The following is a 20,536-nucleotide window of genomic DNA, read 5'->3' on the forward strand; positions in this document are numbered from 1 at the left end:
GCGCCGGGTGAAGATAATTTATTCACTGCTCTAGCAGTGAAACCATGCCCCCAGCAGACTAATAGGACCTACAGCCAGAATAAGAGACCTTTGTATAAAGAATCTCCTTTGTATGCGGAACGTCCGTCCCATCTACTAGCTAACACATCCATCCTCAGAGGGAGTTACCTTCCCCTTACGCTGAATTTTTGGACGTTTTTAGCAAGGCACAATCTGAGCTCTTACCCCTCATCGTTCCTACGACTGTCCGATTGACCTGGTACCTGGATACACCTTGCCAAAGGCCAAATCTTATCCTCTCTCGTTGCCCGAGACGGAAGCCATGGATGAATATATTCGGGAGAACCTAAAGCGGGGCTTTATACGTCATTCCAACTCTCCCGCGGGGGCCGGATTCTTCTTCGTCAAGACCACGTATTGATTACCGGGGTCTGAACCATATTACGGTGAAAAATCGTTATCCACTCCCACTCATCTCCGAACTCTTCGACAGACTTCATTGGGCCAACCTCTTTACCAAACTTGACCTCCGTGGGGCATACAACCTCATCCGTATCCGTAAAGGCGATGAATGGAAGACTGAATTCAACACCTGTAGTGGGCACTACGAATACTTAGTGATGCCCTTCGGTTTGTGCAACGCACCAGCAGTTTTTCAGGACTTTATCAATGACATCTTTCGGGATGTCCTTAATCGCTTTGTGATTGTTTACCTGGATGACATCCTTATTTTTTCCCAAAACTTACAGGACCATATCATCCACACGAAGTTTGTGCTTTCATGCCTCCGAGAGAACCGGTTGTTTGCTAAAATGGAGAAATGCCTTTTTCACCAGTCTACCACTTCCTTTCTTGGGTATATTATCTCCAACAAAGGCTTGGCCATGGACCCAGAGAAACTGAAAGCCGTCGTGGATTGGCCGCAACCCAATTCTCTCAAATCTATTCAGTGATTTATAGGTTTTTCCAACTATTACCGGACGTTTATTCATAACTTTTCTACCATCATCGCTCCTATCACGGCACTGACCAAAAAAGGTGCAGATCCTTCCGTTTGGTCACCCGAGGCAGCCACGGCTTTCAAAACGCTGAAACAAGCCTTTGTCTCTGCTCCCATCCTTCGACATCCGAACACTAATTTTATATTCACCCTATAGGTTGATGCTTCTGACTGTGGGGCTGGTGCGGTTCTGTCTCAGAAATTTCTCCCCAGGACAAACTTCACCCTTGCGGGTTTTTCTCTAAAAAAAATTCTCCAGCGGAAAGAAATTATGACGTGGGCAATAGGGAACTTTTGGCCGTCAAGCTGGCTCTTAAAGAATGGAGACATCTTCTGGAGGGGTCAAAAGAGCCATTCATGATTCTTACGGACCATAAAAACCTGTTGTACATTGAGAATGCCCGCCGTTTAGGTCCTCGTCAAGCCCGCTGGTCGTTATTTTTCTCCAGATTTAATTTTGTTCTCTCATATATTCCCGGCACAAAAAATGTCAAGGCGGATGCCCTCTCCAGGCAATACTCTTCTGAAGAGAGACCGGAAAAAACCACCGAGTCCATCCTTCCTAAACAAAGAATCACAAAAACATCTTCCGACCGGTCTTGCGGTTCCAAAAGATACTTTGTACGTAGAACCCAAATTCGTTCCTGAGATACTGGACTGGGGACATGCCGCCCGTTCGGCAGGGCATCCAGGATTCAAGAAGACGTTGGATCTCATCCGTTGCACTTTCTGGTGGCCCAATATGGCCAATACCATTCTTGAATTTACACGGTCCTGTCCGGTATGTGCACGTAACAAGATTCCTCGTCAGAAACCTCAGGTTCTTCTCTTACCCTTACCTTTTCCGTAGCGTCCCTGGTCACACATATCGATGGATTTTATTGTGGAGTTGCCTAGGTCGAATGGCATGAACACCATTCTTGTAGTAGTGGACCGATTTTCCAAGATGGCACACTTTATCCCTCTCAAATGATTACCCTCCTCACCTGCCCTAGCTGATATTTTCTCCAAAGAGATTTTCCGTATCCATGGGATTCCCACATACATCGTATCTGATCGGGGCTCTCAATTCGTCTCCAAATTCTGGAGGAATTTCACCAAGAGACTGGGCATCTCATCTTCCTTTTCTTCCGGATATCACCCTCAATCTAACGGACAGACCGAGAGGGTTAATCAATCCCTCGAGAAATACCTAAGGTGCTTCGTTCCTAACTCTCAGGATGACTGGGCAGAATTACTTATGTATGCCTTTAATTCCTCTAGGAACGAGTCTACCCATGAGACTACCTTCTTTATCAACTACGGATTACATCCGGCTCGCCTACCCATCTCTTAAAACTCCTCTGGAGTACCAGCCATGGATGAGCATATCACCCTCTTACAGGACTCTTGGTCCAGAATTCAATCTGCACTGCAAAAAGCCTCTTTGACATCTAAGACCCAGGCCGATCGTCACCGCCGTCCGGCACCCAACTACAAACCTGGGGACAAGGTTTGGCTTTCTTCCAAGAACATCCATCTCAAGACTCCTTCTCCCAAATTGGCACCGAGGTTTCTGGGTCCCATTTCCATCATGGAGCAAGTAAACCCGGTTTCCTTCCGACTTCAACTACCTCAAAGCATGAGAATCCCGAATGTCTTTCACACCTCGCTTCTCAAGCCCTTCATCTCCAGTAGCCTCTTTCCGGACCACACTTCTAAACCAGACCCTGTGATGGTACAGGGTAACGAAGAGTACGAGATCCAGGCTTTACTAGATTCCCGTGTTTCGAGAGGTAAGGTCCACTTCTTGGTCCATTGGAGGGGTTTTGGACCCAAAGGGAGGTCGTGGGTATCCCTTAAAGACATTCATGCTCCTGTACTCCTCAAACGCTTCCGAAAGAAGTTTCCATCAAAACCATGGAAGGATCGTCCTGAGGCCGAGCCTGAGGGGGGTGTACTGTGAGGAGTTTGGGATCCTGGCGCCAATGCCCTGGCCCCTCCTCACCTTCGTTAACCCCCGCTGCCGTGGTGCATGCCCCAAGATGGCGTCACTTACCTCCTGCTGTCCTGGAGGTCCCTCGCCGTCCCCGGCGGTCTCCTGTTCCTGCTGGCTCTTCCCTCTCTCATGCGGCTGCCATGTGTCCCGGTCGCGCGCGTGTATAGCGCGCACCGGGTGAAGATAATTTATTCACTGCTCTAGCAGTGAAACCATGCCCCCAGCAGACTAATAGGACCTACAGCCAGAATAAGAGACCTCACCTGTCTGCCAATCAAGTGGACCTATCCAGGATAACTCCATGCACTCCTCCAGGCCTGCCTCCACCTCTGATTGGTCAGCCGCACTTTATAATGCCTGTCCTCCCACTCATTCATTGCTCGACATAGTTTCCACTAGGATTACTACTCTGGCATTCTCTCTCTTATTCTCTCAGGTTACAACTTGGCTTGACGGACGTTCTTCTCTGGCTCTCGACCCCTGCTTGGACAACGACCTTCCGGAATTCTCCAATCCCTGACCTTGGCTAAAACGGCAATGACGACGGCACTCTTTCTCCTGTACTGGCAAGTGTTGCTAGCTAACATCACCTGGCCTGGCAACGCCTACTGCACCGACACACTTTATTCGAGCAAATACCCAGTATGTACCTGGCAGATACCTGGAATGCGCCGCTCCTCACCTCTGACAAGCCCCGTTGCGTTTGCCTTCCCAGCCTGGGTTCACGCCTGGCTGACGGGCGGCTGATCTGTTAAATGATAATGATTAGGATTTAATAGGCTTCAATGCTTTGCGTGTCTACCAGATGGCATAAATTCATGAATTGTAATGCAGTATATATATATATACTGTGCAGTATTGCAGCCAGCAGGAATAAAATGCTTCAATCCCTGCTTGGAAAATACCTCAATGCACTCGGGCAGAAAACAGTCACAAACCTCAATACACCCGGGTATACCCGAATTCGTGGGACTAGCCGAGCTCGAATAAAGTGTGTCGCCAGTGTAAATACCACACTCCGGACATGCTCCTTTTGCTGTGTGTGCGTGCCCATATACGTTCCTCACCTCAGTAGAAGGGACGGGTCTGGTCTGCAGGCAGCACCGGCGTAACACACAAGAACTTAACAGGTGATTTAATACTTGTTAAATTGTTCAAGTGTAAAATAAATAATATTTCTGTACTGCACCTAAACATAAGAAATATAATCTGTACGTTGTCACACTTGGGGTCACCCAGAGACAGGGAAAAGATGGGGACAGCTTTGTATAAGACATTTATTTAAGGATATTTGAAACCTCCATCACTTGGTTTTTACTGTACTTATTCAACTAAGAACAACAATTTTAGGCCGCCTGATAGAAATGTATAATCATTTCTAAGTTGGCACACATACGACACCCACGGAGCCCATGGAACATCCTCACATTTCTGCTTCGGCAGTTACTGCGGGAATATTTTGACATGATAGACCACGTGTGGGTGGTCATTTTCCCTACCAGGGAAAGTGAAAATACGTCTACTTTAATAATTGTATGTTGTATTTATTTCCAAATGGTATATGCAGTATATTCTTGTGTTTAAACTCTCTATTACTGTATGTTTTGTTGACGGTGACTGGATGAGCTAACATTCTCCTCCTGCTCAGACTTAGTGACGAGGAGGCGAACAGATGGCCCCTTTGAACCAGCTGGACGGAGACATGACCTCCCATGGTGGCCGGAGGAGGATGGAAGCAATAAGGGTCCAAATGGGGATGAAGGATATTGTTCACCTATCCCATGAGTATTATTATATGCGTGTTGTACCAAGTGCTTTTTTCAGTACTGTCAGTGTACTGCAAGCATGTCAAACTCAAATGCTAACAAGGGCCAAATAAACAAGGTTTAAGTCTAGGTGGGCCGCAAAGAAAAAAAAAATTAAATTTTCATAGAAACGTAGGTTTATTTCGAAAAGTACTGTGTGTGTGTGTGTGCGCGCGCACGCGTGCTTGCGTGTGTGTGTGTGTGTGTGTGTACCTCACAAAACAAAAATAAAAAAGCCAGATGTGAATGACCTCTGAACCTATTAACCTGTGTCAGGATGCCCCTCTTGATTTCCAAAGCAGCAATCCCGCCTGGGATCTTACCTGATCCGCTGTCCCTCAAGGTACTATACTGGATGGGAGGTGTTTCCTACCTGTCTTCCGATGTCTCCCATGTGAAACTTGAGTCAGATCTGGAAGAAAGCAGAATAGGTTATTTCGGTGTAGGTATAGGGCAGTTAAGATAAAAACGAGAGGCAGAGAGAGAGGCAGAGAGAGAGAGAGAGGCAGATAGAGAGAGAGGGAGGGAGAGAGAGAGAGAGAAAGAGAGAGAAAGAGGCAGAGAGAGAGAGGCAGAGAGATAGAGGCAGAGAGAGGGAGAGAGGGAGAGAGAGAGGGAGAGAGAGAGAGAGACAGACAGAGGCACAGGGACAGAGGCACAGGGACACAGGGACAGAGGCACAGGGACAGAGGGACACAGGCACAGGAACACAGGGACACAGGCACAGGGACACAGGGACACAGGGGCACAGGGACACAGGGACAGAGGCACAGGGACACAGGGGCACAGGGACACAGGCACAGGGACACAGGGACACAGGCACACAGGCGCACAGGGACACAGGGACACAGACGCACAGGCACACAGGGACACAGACGCACAGGCACAGGGACACAGGGACAGGCACACAGGGACACAGGGATGTCTCCCGTGTGAAACTTGAGTCAGATCTGGAAGAAAGCAGAATAGGTTATTTCGGTGTAGGTATAGGGCAGTTAAGATAAAAACGAGAGGCAGAGAGAGAGGCAGAGAGAGAGAGAGAGGCAGATAGAGAGAGAGGAAGGGAGAGAGAGAGAGAGAAAGAGAGAGAAAGAGGCAGAGAGAGAGAGGCAGAGAGATAGAGGCAGAGAGAGAGAGAGGGAGAGAGGGAGAGAGAGAGGGAGAGAGAGAGAGAGACAGACAGAGGCACAGGGACAGAGGCACAGGGACACAGGGACAGAGGCACAGGGACAGAGGGACACAGGCACAGGAACACAGGGACACAGGCACAGGGACACAGGGACACAGGGGCACAGGGACACAGGGACAGAGGCACAGGGACACAGGGGCACAGGGACACAGGCACAGGGACACAGGGACACAGGCACACAGGCGCACAGGGACACAGGGACACAGACGCACAGGCACACAGGGACACAGACGCACAGGCACAGGGACACAGGGACAGGCACACAGGGACACAGGGACACAGGGACAGGCACACAGGGACACAGGGGTTCAGAGACACAGGCACAGGGACACAGGGACACAGGCACAGAGACACAGGGACACAGGCACAGGGACACAGGAACAGGGACACAGGGACACAGGCACAGGGACACAGGCACAGGGACACAGGCACAGGGACACAGGCACAGGGACACAGGCACAGGGGCACAGGCACAGGGGCACAGGGACACAGACACAGGGACAGAGGGACACAGGGACACAGGCACAGGGACACAGGGACACAGGCACAGGGACAGGGACAGAGGGACACAGACACAGGGACACAGGCACAGGGACACAGGGAAAGGGGCACAGGGGCACAGGGACAGGGACACAGGGACACAGGGACAGAGGCACAGGGACAGAGACACAGGCACAGGGGCACAGGGACAGAGGCACAGAGACAGAGGGACAGGGGCACAGGGACAGAGGCACATGGACAGGGGCACAGGGACAGGGGCACAGGAACAGAGGGACAGGGGCACAGGGACAGAGGGACAGGGGCACAGGGACACAGGCACAGGGACACAGACACAGGGACACAGGCACAGGGACACAGACACAGGGACACAGGGACAGGGGCACAGGGACAGGGGCACAGGGACAGAGGCACAGGGACAGAGGCACAGAGACAGAGGGACAGGGGCACAGGGACAGAGGCACAGGGACAGAGAAACAGGGACAGAGGCACAGGGACAGAAGCACAGGGACAGAGGCACAGGGACAGGGGCACAGGGGCACAGGGACAGGGGCACAGAGGCACAGGGACAGAGGCCTGACACTCTCTCTCTCTCCCTCTCCCTGACACTCTCTCTCTCCCTCTCCCTCTCCCTGACACTCTCTCTCTCTCTCTCTCTCTCTCTCAGACACACACACACTCAGACACTCAGACACACACACACACACACACACACACACACACACACACACACACACACACACACACACACACACACACACTCAGACACACACACTCAGACACACACACACACACACGCACACACTCAGACACACACACACTCAGACACACACACTCTCAGACACATACACACACACATACACACACACATACACACTCAGACACACACACACACTCTCAGACACACACACACACACACACACACTCTCAGACACACACACACACACACACACACACACACACACACACACACACACACACACACACACACACACACACACACACACACACACACACACACACACACACACACACACACACACACACACACATACACACACACACACACACAGTCACACACAGACAAACACAGAGACACACACACACAGACACCCACACACAGACACCCACACACAGACACACACAAACACACACACACACACACACACACAAACACACAGATACAGAGATGCACACACAGATCTCCTTCTGCACGTGCAGCTCACACAGAGATTTGACAGGTGGGAGGGGGGCTTCTGTGAAGACATACCCCTGTCCGTGGGATCTCCAATTAACTACTGAACTCTCTGCACCTCATGGATGGGGCGGCCATGATCTCTCTGGTATACCAGGCTTCAAGGAGAATGCAGTCTCTCCACCGGGGTTTTGACTCCGCCCCCGTGTCCTCCCACACACGGCACGAGTTCAGATTGACTGCACCCGGCCACCGTACGCCTCCAGCCCCTGCAGGACATATTTTACTTCCGCCCGTGCTACTCGCTTCCCCCACACCTGCGCTCGCTTCTCCCGCGGCCAAAACTTTTTACCGCCGCCCACGCGCTCGCCGACACACACGACCGCCGCGCTGGTTGTGAGCGGGCAGCAAAAATATCCGTTGCGGGCCGCATGCGGCCCGCGGGCCGCATGTTTGACATGCCTGGTGTACTGCAAAGAGAGAGTTGACTGATACTGCTTCATACAACAGCACAGTATGTATAAAAAGATGGTGTGTATTAAATTACTTTGTATTCTAGTAACATTACAGCCAGAATTCTGTATTTTACTTTTCCAGTGTGAGGAGGAGAGGAGGCTCCATTATCTTCCCATGTGAAGCCTGATCCCACCCCCCTCCAGCTCTGAAACAAGGAAGAGGTCAGCACCCGGTCCAGCAAGTGTGCCAGCCAAGAAGAGTGTCCTGCAGTTTAGAGGGAGTTAAGATGGGAGAGAGTAAAGGATGGGAGTTTAGGATTCATTATATATTTTGTTCAATTATTAAATAATATTTTTGTGAATAACATAATGTTGAAGTTCTTATAAATGTCCTCAGTAGGTTCCGTGTCATTGCCATTTTCCGTTTCAGTAAAGTTGTGCATTAAAAGGATGTTACCATAGTGTTCAGTGTAAGTTCATAGAGCTTCAGTGCACATTTTTAAAGGTCCCACTTGACGAACGTCCCTTCATACCATAACTGCGTAGACAGGATTTCCCTGTCTCACTATGCAACAGGAAATCCAACCTGTTACATTCCCCAAACAGGTCTAGCCAGCTAAACAGGGATAGCCAGTCAGCTTAACCACAGGAAAACATGGCCAGACAGACAGTCCTAATGTGAAAGGAAGGGGTGGTTGGGGGTTGACACAGAGTTTGTTTGGTTGTTTTCTTAATTATCTGCAACTGTATAAGAGATGGCAAGGGTATGTTGGTGGAAGAAGATTGTATTATTTTCCCAAACTTTTGTTATTTCTATTATTGTATAAAGCAATAAAGATTTTCCTAAATATTACACTGATGTACATTACAATACATGTTTCTCTAATTTACTTAAAAAACAATATCATCATTTTTAAAGACTGACTATTGTCACGGGAGACCAGTACTTTTACCACTTTTACCTTGGGATCAATTAACTAGGTAGAACAAGGTAGTGGAATAAAATGAGGTTTATTCTGGTGAGACCAACAGAGAAACAAATGATACACAAAATACAGAGGAATATACACTTACTGGGGGGTCTGGGGGTACACTAGCCTAACTAGGTGCATGGTGCCTGCTTCAGAAGGCTTACCCTGTCGTCTCCATATCCAGAAACTTCACGGTACCTTCCTCCGGGTAGATACCTGGTGTAACAGGGGAGTTATCCCTGTTCAGGTAATGTGTCTCTAATACAGCAGTGTGGTGGTTAACTGCTGGCAGTCAATTAACAAACACCACCTGCCTGATTAGATTGCTTAGAAAAGCCTGTCTTTTGAGAAAGGAAGAGAGACTCCTTAGCTCACACCTGATCTGAACTTGGAGACAGAGCAGAGATTGTCCTTGACTCTCATAACTTGTCTTGAGCCCTGCCAGAAGAAACAGCAGAGCTGCTTTCAAAACACAGGGGAAACTTCTAAACCTGAATGCTGACAAAACCTGAGGAAAGGTAGCAATGCAGGAACAGAGAAGATTTTCCCTCCAAACCACGAGGAACAGATAAGACTTTCATTTATGGACTTTATATTTCTGCTTATTTCATGCTATATGTTTGGGGCTGGGAGACATGCTTATCTAAAGGGAGTGTGGACTGCATACAGTAGTATTTCACTAGAAATACTCCCAAGTGAATGGAAACTTTGTTTACCCCTTGTTTGGATGGTTTCCTGATGTTAAGGAAACAGGCGCAATAAAAGCCTTATTTAATTTCACTATAACCAGTCTCCCTTGCATACCTCTGTGAGCGTCCGCCTACATATGGTGTCTGAAGTGGGACGAGAGGTGGTTCTTGAAGTTAGAAGGAACTCGGAGTTTGGCCTGTGAAACTTTTTATGCTTTTTGCCTACAAACAGCCTGACCAAAGATCTCATGCAGCAGAGACAGAGTTAAAGGGACACACCAAGGCAGGAAACTTACACTGCACTGAAACTTACAAAACCACAGATGGACTCTTTTCCCCAATCCCAAGAGGAGAGAGAGACTGCTGAAGCAGGTAAACCTTATTTGCCTATCACAATAAAGTTTAATATGGTCATTGAAATAGGGGGTTTGCCTTCCAGCCATAGTGAGGGTTCAAGAAGTGAGTTAGCCCTTAAAGGGATAGGCATTTGTTGTTTTCAAATGTTTAGCTGAAGTAGTGAATACAAATGGTGACCCATGAGCGGTACTGATTCTGCAAGTAAAGGCTGCCACACTGCGTAGGACTACTAGTTGTGAATGGAGTATATGCAGAAAAATGTGAAAATTGATGCAAGACTGTGCTGAAGCAGGGGAATTTTCAGTAAACAAGTGCTGAGGGTAAAATTGCCTACTAGATAAAAAAGGAATTGCTGAACTGTGTAAAAGGTATCCCAAAGTGTGAAGAGTGAATGTCATAATACCCAAAGTTGAGACTGAACTCAATCAGAAAATCACATTATTTGGCTGAAGCAGAGAGTTTTACCTAGCAAGTAAATGGTGTAAAGCAAACATAAGGTTTTACCTAGCAACTACACATCCAGCATACCTAATGAGAGATTAAACCTAGCAAGTAAATGGTGTAAAGCAAATAGATGTTTTTACCTAGCAAATGCACATCCTGTATACCTGATGAGAGAAAATTCGTGCACAGTACTGCTGATATTGTAAAACTTACCCAAGAAAAAGAAAAAAAGTCTATAGAGATGCCTGTGAGAGCCACGACCTCTACAAGCAAAATATTCCCACCTGTAAGACTACCACAATTGGTTCTAGCAAATACAGTGCAATTGCTGCAATAGCGCCTCCTGAGGTCAGGAAGAAAACTACATGCCCCAAAATGGAGGACAAGATGCAGCGTTCCTGTAATGAACCCTACCCCACGGAAGAGTGGCCCTTCCAGTCCAATAAGGAGGAAGACATCTCTTACGGTGAACCCGAACCGAGTCACATCCACAAAACACCCCAAGAATGGTGGGAGTGCCTGAACTCGGCATGAACAGAAAAGACCACTCTCTATGGTGACGAACATGGTCGACAAGAGAAAGAGCGGGAGCAGCAGATCACCCAATATTTCTGTCAGCTAAAGCAACTGCAAGAAAAGCCTGGCATATATAATGAAGCTGTTCAAGTATTAAATAAAGGAGACCCCAGTATTCCTGATGGGACGGAGCCATCCAAAACAAAAATGCGGAAAAAGAAAAAGAAAAGCAGTTCTTCACTTACCATGGAAGGAACAGACATGTCCGCAGACCCTGTGGAGGAAAAGGGGGACCGAGATGCCCTGCAGCCTGGAGAAAATGGAAAACTCGTCCCGCGGATAACCGAATATCCAGAGGGCCCAAGGCAGAAGTCGTGTACCCCAAAGAAATGTCTGTCCAGTGCCAACAGTGAGGAACCTTCAACTAACCATCCCAGGGAAGCGGAGCCAGAACCAGTGAGTGTCAATCCCTTGACAGCCCTGAGGATGCCCTGAAAAATGCCAGGTGTGACTGTAATATACTACGTGAACAATTGAAACAAAAGAAAAATGATTACGTGGAGCTACTGAAAGATAATGCTGAGTTACAGAAGACGGTGCTCGCAATGTACTCTGCAGCCAGGACAGAATTGGACGATATCAAGACTAAGCTAGATACTGCTAATGCTACTATTTCCGCCATGGATGAAAAGCAGAGCCAATCTGATAAAATGAAGGCTACGCTAAAGCGGAAGTATGAGGAGGCACTGAAGCAGATGACAGTCTTCCAGCAAGAGGTTCACACTCTTCGCATAGAGCTGAATGCCTCACAACAGGAGGTCAACAGTGTCCGGACAGAGGTGGACATATCTCAGAAAGAGGTTCAGACACTCCGCAGAGCACTGGATGCCTCACATCATGAGACCAACAGCTGCCGCACAGACCTGGAAGTTTCCAGAAAGGAACTACACAGTCTCACTGAGGTGCTGGACATATCTAAAGAAACGATTGTCAATCTTAAAACAGATCTCAAAGTCTCCCAGAAGGAGCTTCAGACCCTCAACCTAGAGAAGGAAGTCTCACACCAGGAGACTGTCATTCTCAAAGCAGATGTGCGTAAATGGAAGGAGGACTGCAAGGAGGCCCTGAATAGTACAGAGACTGAAAAAGGAGAAAATTTAAGATTAAAGAATTTTAATTTGACAAACGACGTCAAGGAAAAAAATGAAAAGCTGCATGAGCTTAAAGAAATAAATAGACTTTTGGAAGGTGAGAAGTTTGAAGCAAAGCACCGACTGCAGAACCAACTGCCTGGTCTGCGTACGCACCTCGAGAAGGCCGAGGAGAAACAGCGAACTCTGCAGGAAGACAATCTGCAGGCTGTTAAAGAAATTCAAGTGCTGCAGGAACGTCTGATTACCCAGTATGTCCCCGCAAAGCAGCATGAGAAACTGAAGGCTACCCTGAGTGTCACCAAAGCAACGCTAAAGGCCATGCTTAGAACCCAGGTGACGCGGCACAAAAGGGAGCACAAGAAGGTCCAGAAACTGAAACAAGTAACTGTGGCCCAAGCAAAGAAGTTCATAGTGCTTCACAATGCAATAAAAATGTGGAAGCAAGCTCAGAGAAAGCAAAGGGTGCAGATAAATTCCCTGAGAAGAGACTTGCAAGACAAACTAAAAAAAAAGGGATCTCTCGCCGATGAGATGAAAGTTCTACAAGGACAAGTATTGACCCTGACTAAGCGTCAGTATCCCACAGCCACAAAAACCCATGAAGACAAGGGTACAGTGAGAGCTGGGAATACTGCTCGTCTGAAAGACAAGGTTGCAAAATGTGAACTACCTAAAGAAGCACTAGCAAAACCTTCAGCCACCCAACAGGCAATAAAAGAAGGTACACGTGCTGAATCAAAACCAGAAGAATCCTTAGCTGATGAAGCAGAAAAGATGGAACATTCTCTGGAAGTGGAGGTGGAATTACAACTTAATCCCAAAGAGGCTGAACTAGCAACCCCATTGAGTGGAAAAAGGGCAGAGAGACAGCTTCAAGAGCAGAAAACTCAAAGGGCTGTTTTTAAATGCTCTGCAAATACTGCCATACAGTCTGCCTACAATAAGACGAGCACCCGACGTGATGGAAATCTCATGACCGCTCACATAGCAAAAAGACTATACTTAGAAAAAGTCCTCCTCTAGCGACTGAGGAGTGCTGATCTCAAGCACCTTCGGGAGGAGACGTGAATAAACTGGAGAAAGGGCTCCAATCCCAGCGGGTCTGAGGGTTCTCTTCCTCCATCCACTCTCATTCAAGTCACAGATATATCTAGAATGAGAGTGAAAGGATGGGCTTAGGCCGTGGCAAGCACGAGTTTCCCACAAACAGTGGAGGTATGTAACAGGGGATTTATCCCTGTTCAGGTAATGTGCCTCTAATCCAGCAGTGTGGTGGTTAACTGCTGGTAGTCAATTAGCAAACACCACCTGCCTGATTAGATTGCTTAGAAAAGCCTGTCGTTTGAGACAGGAAGAGAGACTCCTTAGCTCACACCTGAACTGAACTTGGAGATAGAGCAGAGATTGTCCTTGACTTATATAGTCTGCTTATTTCATGCTATTTGTTTGGGGCTGGGAGACATGCTTATCTAAAGGGAGTGTGGACTGCATACAGTAGTATTTCACTAGAAATACTCCTAAGCGAATAGAAGCTTTGTTTACCCCTTGTTTGGATGGTTTCCTGATGTTAAGGAAACAGGCACAATGAAAGCCTTATTTAATTTCACTATAACCAGACTCCCTTGCACACCTCTGTGAGCATCCGCCTACACCTGGCTATACACGCCAACCGCGAGCAAAGAAAAACATAGAACTTGACCACAAAATGCAGTACTTAGTCTCAGCAAGTATAAAACAAAAAAGGGCGCAAAAAGAGAAAAACACAGTAAGTCTTGATTCAATAAAATTTATAAAAAAAACTAACTGACACTTACATAATAAAATAGGATAATATACTGTAGATCCAATCATCCACACATCCATAAGGAAACTGCCACGAGGAACAGGAAAGGAACAGATGAACAAATCCCAAAGGCTCACAGTCCAGAATCCGATACAGCCAGCAAGATGTTAAAAGCTGTGAATGGGGTAGAGGCTGGAGATCATGTCCTCGTGGAGATGGGAGTAGGGTGGTACCTGCAGGACATCCATCATCACGGCATCACGTGGCTACGTGGTGACTTCATCTCAAATTCTCACCACCGAATTTTGGAATTAAAAGGGGATTGTTCTGGGACAACGCGCACTGTAACTTTTTCTAACCTAAGTCTCAGCTATGTAGATTTCTCTGGCTAAAAATGAAGCTGGTCGCTCTGCTACTTGCAACAGAGCAACTTTGAAAAGCCCGCCAGCGTCACACCTACCCAAGTCTTAGATCATCTGGATCTCTTATCGGCCAGTCCCCTTACATAGACCTTGGTGTTCTATGTCTAACATAGAGAAGGGGCTGACGACTAATCATGGGACGGATCGTAACTCAGCCAGCCAATCAGAATGGGGACTTGTCTGGCTGCTGACATCAGAGGAGGGTGTGTGTCAAGCTGGCTCTAAAAGCTGGGCGAGCGAGAAATAAGAATTGGCCAATGGGAATCGTGCCTACAAGCAGCAGCTTCCCCTAGCCAAGCCATTCCCTCACTCTTGGCATGCTCCACCAGGTCTGGCAGACCAAGTGTCTTTCCTGCGGGAAGCGTTTGTTCACTGGACTGAGTACTCTGCCCTTCCCCACTCACCAAACTGTTCTGACACCTCAGGACTTCCCTCCTCCTCTTTAATCCCCGATTTCTATACAGACATCCCGGCACCTACTTAGATGCCCGGGCTGACTGCACAAAGATTAAATGAAAAAATAGATGTTCCAGGGCACTATGGAATTTTCTAAATGAATTTATTCGATCAGCAAACACAACATTTCAACCAACTGTGTGGTCTTTATCAAGTTCTGTTCAGTAGAGAAAGACCACGCAGTTGGTTGAAACGTTGTGTTTGCTGATCGAATAAATTCACTTTGAAAATTCCATAGTGCCCTGGAACATCTATTTTTTCATATAGTTCTTGGATTTTTCTGAGACAGGTATCCCCTGAACCAGGAGCACCAGTAACTGCAAGTATATTATTGTGTTTTTATGGTGTGTAGCATTACATCTCATATGCATTGTATAGAAATTAATACATACTCTTAAAACATAATAAACTACCTTATTAAACTTAGTAACCTTTGTGGAACATCATACATGTGGGAGAAATGGGACTGGGATACTTGGGGTCGAAAGGATTCTAAGGGACACTTTGAAGCCCTGGTGTAATTCACCTCGCGTACAAGCAGAGCCTGTCTGCTTGTCGGGGAGAATTACGGGACTACCAGTGACTTTGTCCCCCGAACTCCTACACAGAATCTAAATACATTTTGACACATATATCCCCCTCCCACTCTCATTTAGAGACACTTTTTTTCACAGCTAGTCTTTGGATCATCATTTGTTAAGTTACTAGGTGTTCATGAATACACCTTGCAGATCAACTAGCAATCATTTGTCACAGCACGACTTAGTATTCCATGCTTGTTTATGCCGTCAGGTATTAACCTCTTGACGTGTTCACTAATACACCATATAGATTAGGGTGGATGTAACTATTACATACTACTTTCTGATATCATTATCAGCATTAACATGCCTCGGTTTGGTCTTGCACGAAAGCATTTATAAATCTCCATTTAAGACAGCATCTATCTGGCAATCTGCTTCATGATACCTCCTTCTGATACTTAGCAATAAGCCTCAGCATATTGCTGTGTTTCTTCCGTGCAAAGAAGAATAGAAGGTTAGGAAATAACTGTTTTGTATTTGGCATTCACAAATATATTTCTAATAAGAAAGGGTGTTTGAGGGGCGTTTCCAGTAGCCGAGCCGAGAGGTCGCACAGCCACAGAACTATGTGCAGGACCACAGAGGAAAAGGCTGAGGGACGCACGGGAGAGCCCCTGTACAACCCCAGGTGAACGGGGAACACCAGGCCTCCTACCTTCTGCCTTTTACCACCAATGATCATCTGCTCTAACCCTGGAAGACTGTTGCCCACGGTACAAATTCAAGATGGCATCGGCTAGCTCCGCTCTCCCCGAGGAGAGATCCTAAGAAGGGATAGGCAATCGGAGCAGCCCGACAGCCCCGAGCACCAGAGAAGTCACCCAGGAGTCAAAGAACTAGCGGTAGGTGCTCGGGAAGCGACGGGAGTGAAAACACCCCCACCCCCCCCCTCCCCACTGGAGCTCCAGATCCCCCACCTCAACCGGGGCCGCGGAGCAGATACTCTGCTGGATGGTAGGGAGAGCTGCTTCTCCCCCCCACTACTCTTCCCCCATGACAGGAGGCACAGTCAGGGGACTGTGTATGTGAGTCCTGGCAAGCCGGCTGGCCCATGTCTCCCAGTCCCAGGATCCAAAATAGCTGCTGCCCACAGGAGTGAGTGAGGGAGCTAAGGGAGATATGGCAGGCAACGGATGAGATGACCACCTAGATGAATAACAGTTACCACAGGGGAGTTACTACCACTATATGAGCCAAACAAAATAACCATATAGCCACATACAAGCAGCATTAACTAAAACTGCCCTAAAGCAAACTAAAAAAAAATAGAAGTGCAAGGCAGAAATAGAACTGTAGAAAATGCCAAACACAGCAAAAAAAACCTACAGCAGCTGAAAGCACACTTCCGATCGGAATCAGGACCAAAGCAGACAGGTGCAGAGGACTTGCAAACCCCATCTCAATTCCCGCAAGGCTCGTCTGGGCAGGGAAAAGAGATAGACTCAATAATGGCTGAGGGACAGGTAGAATATGCTACAAAAGCAGATCTTATAAACCTAGCGACTAAAGAAGACATACAAAAGCTGTTAACAGATTTTACGGTAATGCTTAAAACCGAACTGTCTGATATCAAAAAGGATTATTCTAGGAGTCAGGGTAGATGAGCTGGAGAAAGAAGCTGGAACGGTCTCAACAGTACAGGAGTATGTAACTCACAAAGTGAAAGAACAGGATGAGACTATACAGAATATGCTCCTGGATATAGAAGATCTGGACAATAGGGTGAGATGCTCCAATATAAGGCTGAAGGGTATACCTGAAACAGTAGAACCCCAAGAGTTAGTCCCATATCTACAAAATGTATTCTCCCATGTGATGGACGAATCACCGGAACGGACCTGGAAGATGGACAGGGCACACAGTGCGCATAGACCCAGACCCTGACCATCAGACCCCCGAGAGACACTGTCATAAAAATGCAAGACTTTTTGGAAAAGGAACTAATTATGCAGAAGGCCATAAGCATCAATAATATAGGAAATGAAGGGACCCGGATCCAGTTGTACAACGACCTCTTCAAGTTACCCCTCCAGCACCACAGAGATATCAGGGAAGTCACTGTGCATCTACAAAAAGCCAATGTGAGATATAGATTGGAATAAACTGATTGTTATACAACAAGGCAAAGTTTCCGTGCTCAGATACGGAGAAAACCCCACTAACGTTTTTGAAATACTCAATATTCCAGGTCCCAAAGCAAGTGAAAGACCGCAGGACTCTGCGGCTACAGTAAACCTCCGGCCCCACCCAGAGCGGAGAAGGCAACAATGGGTAGAAGTGGGCAGTAAAATGAACAGAAAGGCCAATGATAGCAATGGCCAACAGTACAGAGACAGGAGGAAACGACAGGATGAAACAGAGACACACGAGTGAAGAAGAAAAGTAAATAACTGAGACTATTGACTATATATTCTATTTTTTTCTGTCAGAACAGAGGTCTGATTATGTGACAGTTTAAGGGTTTAAAAACAGGTTATTTTTGTTGGTAATCAGCTTGGGTTAAAGTTAGTTATATTTAAGGGATGGTTATGCTTTCTAGATTGGTTTATAACGAGATCTATAGTAGTGCTGTGATGTCATAACAGACGTATTATAGATAATAAATCAAGTGTAAAATGTTGTCTTGCTATTAAGTTTGAGTGTTAAGATAGAATATTATGTATATGTAGAAGAAAGTGTGTAATGCTCGGCCTGCCCACAAGCCAGATGAGACCCCGGCACTGAGGTGGAAAGGAGTAATACCACACACCTAACAGTAAACAGGGGCACGGCCAGAGTGTGGAAGTAGCGTAGATGGTCCAGGTAACAAAAATAGAAAAGGGTACCGTACTAGCAAAACTCCAGCGTAGAAAGGTTAAGTCCATAAGCCAAGGGTCGTGGAGAGGGCAGCATAGTAGTGTGTCCGTAAGCCGTGTCCAGGGGATATAGAAGTCTGCAAGGTAGATAGTCCAAATCCAAATCCAAGGGGTTCTAGAGAGCAGCGTAGTAGAAGTCCAAAGCCAAAGGTCAAATCCAGGGAGGTCAGCAGAATATCCCGGGACAGGAACAGGAACTGAAAGACAGAAGGGGCCAGGCAACAGCAGAACGCACCAAGGTACAGAAGCTGTGCAGAGCAAGGAGGTAATGGTGAGGGGAGACTAAATAGAGGGCTGGGACCTATCAGAGGAAGGGGAGGAATGAAGGGGCGGCGAGGGAGGACCAGATAGGAGAGAGGTGACTGAGAGGTTGGGACTTATCAGAGCAAGGGGAGGGATAGAGGAGCGGTCCGAGGGAGGACCAGAGAGGGGAGAGGTGCCTGGGAAGTTGGGACCTATCGGGGCAAGTGGAGGAGTGGAAGAGCTGCCCTAAGAGGGACCTGAAATGGGAGAACAGTCTGGGGGCTGGAGCTGACGGAGCAGGGGCAGGGAAGCGTGCGATACACGAGCTGCGTCAGCGGAGGTAAAGTCAGGCGCCGGCGCCATTAAATAGAAGCCTGGGTCTGCGCGCCCCGGAAGTGCGGGAGCAGCCGTGGCGGAGGCCGCAAGGAGTGAGGCACGCCATCTGGAGCCTGGGCGGCATGGGAAAAAGGTAAGGAGGCACTGGAAGCGGGTTTACCCGCAGCGCGAACCCTTACAAAGTGCTAAGAGACTACATGTAACACCTTTCCCCCCCCCCCCTTATTGCAGATGGGGACCATGTGGGGAAAGCTACACTTGTGTTACCGGGTGTGGTGCAGAACCTGATAGGCTCACAGAAGGCCTGAACCTCCGCCACTGGGAGCCTGGGGTTACCTGATGATTCGAACACAGCGCCTCCACCTGTATGGGTTCCCACCTGAGTGGTATGGTCCTCTTACAGGAACCACAATAATAAAACACGCACACAGTGTATGCTAATAACTGTTTACTATTGTAACTACTAATAATAACTTTGGTAGCTGTACCACACATAATAATGCATATAGCCATACACATAGACGTGCCCCGTGTGTACCCATTAACATAGTTATTCCCCAAAGTACCTTATGTCCAAACATCCACTGAAGTGGATCCGCCTGATCCGACGAGACGTCTTCCTACGCGTGATGTGAATTCCAGCGTGGATAATATCAACACGGCTCCGCACCACCTGTACCTTGATGGGAATCCGTCTGCAGCCGGCAGTTACCTGATGATTCGAACACAGCGCCTCCACCTGTATGGGTTCCCACCTGAGTGGTATGGTCCTCTTACAGGAACCACAATAATAAAACACGCACACAGTGTATGCTAATAACTGTTTACTATTGTAACTACTAATAATAACTTTGGTAGCTGTACCACACATAATAATGCATATAGCCATACACATAGACGTGCCCCGTGTGTACCCATTAACATAGTTATTCCCCAAAGTACCTTATGTCCAAACCCACCCATGTGTGTTGGAGATAGCTCTATACCTTGACGTGTTGGTGCACTGCTTATAGATACCTGCCCGGGGCTCCAGCCCGCGTGTGCAGCTATACACTGAAGTGGATCCGCCTGATCCGACGAGACGTCTTCCTACGCGTGATGTGAATTCCAGCGTGGATAATATCAACACGGCTCCGCACCACCTGTACCTTGATGGGAATCCGTCTGCAGCCGGCAGTTACCTGATGATTCGAACACAGCGCCTCCACCTGTATGGGTTCCCACCTGAGTGGTATGGTCCTCTTACAGGAACCACAATAATAAAACACGCACACAGTGTATGCTAATAACTGTTTACTATTGTAACTACTAATAATAACTTTGGTAGCTGTACCACACATAATAATGCATATAGCCATACACATAGACGTGCCCCGTGTGTACCCATTAACATAGTTATTCCCCAAAGTACCTTATGTCCAAACCCACCCATGTGTGTTGGAGATAGCTCTATACCTTGACGTGTTGGTGCACTGCTTATAGATACCTGCCCGGGGCTCCAGCCCGCGTGTGCAGCTATACACTGAAGTGGATCCGCCTGATCCGACGAGACGTCTTCCTACGCGTGATGTGAATTCCAGCGTGGATAATATCAACACGGCTCCGC

General features: G+C 47.6%; 1 protein-coding gene across 1 annotated transcript in view; it reads left to right on the forward strand.

Moving 5' to 3' along the window:
• LOC142467903 (vomeronasal type-2 receptor 26-like) overlaps positions 1 to 20,536 on the forward strand; it is a 335,755-nt gene that overhangs the window by 288,137 nt on the left and 27,082 nt on the right. The window lies entirely within an intron of this gene.

Source organism: Ascaphus truei, chromosome 1 (genome assembly GCF_040206685.1).
Source record: "Ascaphus truei isolate aAscTru1 chromosome 1, aAscTru1.hap1, whole genome shotgun sequence".
Classification (NCBI taxonomy): domain Eukaryota; kingdom Metazoa; phylum Chordata; class Amphibia; order Anura; family Ascaphidae; genus Ascaphus; species Ascaphus truei.